Consider the following 2,630-nt stretch of genomic DNA (forward strand, 5'->3'; position numbering starts at 1 on the left):
GAAGTAGGCACCGCTGAGAACCAAAGGTGACGGAAACAAGGGCCCTTGACCTCAAAGAGCTGCCACTCTAGACAGGAAGACAAATTCTACACCAACAATCCAGATACATAACGGTGCAAGATGGTAGTGGTAATGGAGACATCCCAATGAACTAAACATAGCATCCACTTTTATAACAAGTGTGGGATATGGGGGTGGCAGGGGCTGGTCAGGGTGCAAGCCATCCAGGCAGGGGGCACCCCATGCGCAGACGTGAGGCTGGACCTACTTGACTCAGGAGCAGCTGGACAGCCCAGCTGTGTGGAGGGAGGTTTTCTTCTTCTTTTTTGGAGACAGGGTCTCGCTCTGTTGCCCAGGCTGGAGTGCAGTGGTGCAATCACGCCTCGATGCAGCCTCCACCTCCTGGGCTCAAGCAATCCTCCCACCTCAGCCTCCTGAAGTAGCTGGGACTAAGGTATGTGCCACCAAGCCCAACTAATTTTTTAAATTTTTTGTAGAGAAGGGATCAAGCTTTGTTGTCCAGGCTGATCTTGAACTCCTAGGCTCAAGTGACCCACTCGCCTCAGCCTCCCAAAGTGCTGGGATAACAGGCAGGAGCCACTGCACTCAGCCGGTTTTCTTTGAGTGGGTGTTCTGGGGCTAAACTGAAATTATTTAGGAATAAAACCCTGCACTATCATTCACTCCTTCCAGGCTAGCATCAGGGAAAATTCTGAAATTTTTGGGTGGGCCCATATACCTCCCCCTCTCCCCTTTTTTCCTTTTTTGAGATGGAGTCTCACTCTATCACCCAGGCTGGAGTGCAGTGGTGGCTCACTGCAATCTCCACCTCCTGGATTCAAGTGATTCTCCTGCCTCAGTCTCCTGAGTAGCTGGGATTACAGGAGTGTGCCCCCATGCCTGGCTAATTTTGTATTTTTAGTAGAGGCGGGGTTTCCCCATGTTGGCCAGGCTGATCTCAAACTCCTGACTTCAGGTGACTGGCCTGCCTCGGCCTTCCAAAGTGCTGGGATTACAGGCGTGAGCCACTGTGCCCAGCTCCCCGTTTTTCTACCTCAGATGATTAATGCACCGGCGTTGTAATGAGGTTTGAGGGAGGCACATCTCACACAGTGTCATGAGAACCCACTCATCAACCTTACGAACCACAAAAAGGGTCTATCCCTCTGTTTTGGAGAGGCATCATGGCATAATAGAAGACCACTGGCCTAAGGGCCTAAGGTCAAAATATCTGACTGTTAGCCAGAGCTTTACCACTTTTTTTTTTTTTTTTGAGACAGCGTTTTGCTCTGTCACCCAGGCTGCAGTGCAGTGGTGCTATCTCGGCTCACTGCAACCTCCACCTCCCAGGTTCAAGTGATTCTCCTGCCTCAGCCTTCCGAGTAGCTAGGCTTACAGGCACCTGCCACCACACCTGACTAACTTTTGTATTTTTAGTAGAGACAGGGTTTTGCCATGTTGGCCAGGCTGGTCTTGAACTCCTGACTTCAAGTTATCCACCTACCTCGGCCTCCCAAAGTGCTGGGATTACAGGTGTGATCCACTGCACCTAGCCTACCACTTAATAATTATGTGATTTGGAGCAATTCATTTGGCTGCACAAAGCCTCAATTTCTTCATCTAATAAATGGAGAAAATAATGTCAACCCCATAGTCATCTCACAGGACTTCTGTGAGGGCCACATAAGAAGATGCTTGTGAAGACACTACATTAATTTGTAGTTCTGTACAGTTTTTGAGGGTTAGTGTTCTCACTGTGAACTCTTTTACAAACTTCAGAGTATAAACAGGTCACGTCTGTTTCATTTTTCCATCTTCAATTAAGATAGATTCAGGCATGGTTGGGTGTGGTGGCTCACACCTGTAATCTCAGCACCATGCGAGGCTGAGGCGGGTGGATCACTTGAGGTCAGGAGTTCGAGACTGGCCTGGCCAATGTGGTGAAACCCCATCTCTACTAAAAATACAAAAAAAAATTAGCCTGGTATGGTGGTGCACGCCTGTAATTCCAGCTTCTCGGGAAGCTAAGGCAGGAGAATCGCTTGAACCCAGGAGGTGGAGGTTGCAGTGAACCGAGATCACACCACTGCACTCCAGCCAGGGAGACTCCGTCTCAAAAAAAAAAAAAAAAAAAAAAAAGGATTCGGGCCGGCATATGCCTGGTGGTCAGGAAATCCACTGGCAACCTCTCAGGCTCCTCCGTACTCCTCCAGGCAGCCAGAGAACATTGCAGGCCTTACACAGCCCACACAGAAGATCCTAGCTGACTGCTGCCTGGTGCTGGCATTGCTGTGGTTGGTCCTTTCTGCCTTCCAGTGTTACGAAGAACATTGGTCTCCCGTGGCTGCCGATCAATGTTGTTACTCTTGCTGCTGTGAAGTTCCCGGACTCAGCTCCTATCCCAGGCCAGTGTGTCCCCACTCTCTCTGTGATTTGCTCAACCAAGGGTACTCGACTCATGGCACATGGACATCCATAGGTCATAGGTTTTTTTTCTTTTTTTTTTTTTTTTGTAGAGATGGGGGTCTCGCTATGTTGCCCAGGCTGGTCTCAAACTCCTGGACTCAAGCAGTCCTCGTGTCTCAGCCTCCCAAAGTGCTGGGATTACACATGAGAGCCACTACACCCAG

General features: G+C 49.6%; 1 non-coding gene across 1 annotated transcript; it reads right to left on the minus strand.

Annotated features, from left to right (window-relative positions):
- Positions 1-1,053: 1,053 nt before the first annotated feature.
- On the minus strand, positions 1,054-1,158 carry LOC112616772. Its single transcript, XR_003117788.1, has one exon. It is a non-coding gene; the product is annotated as a small nucleolar RNA U13 (small nucleolar RNA).
- Between the last annotated feature and the right edge of the window lie 1,472 nt (positions 1,159-2,630).

This window comes from Theropithecus gelada, chromosome X, assembly GCF_003255815.1.
Source record: "Theropithecus gelada isolate Dixy chromosome X, Tgel_1.0, whole genome shotgun sequence".
Taxonomy (NCBI): domain Eukaryota; kingdom Metazoa; phylum Chordata; class Mammalia; order Primates; family Cercopithecidae; genus Theropithecus; species Theropithecus gelada.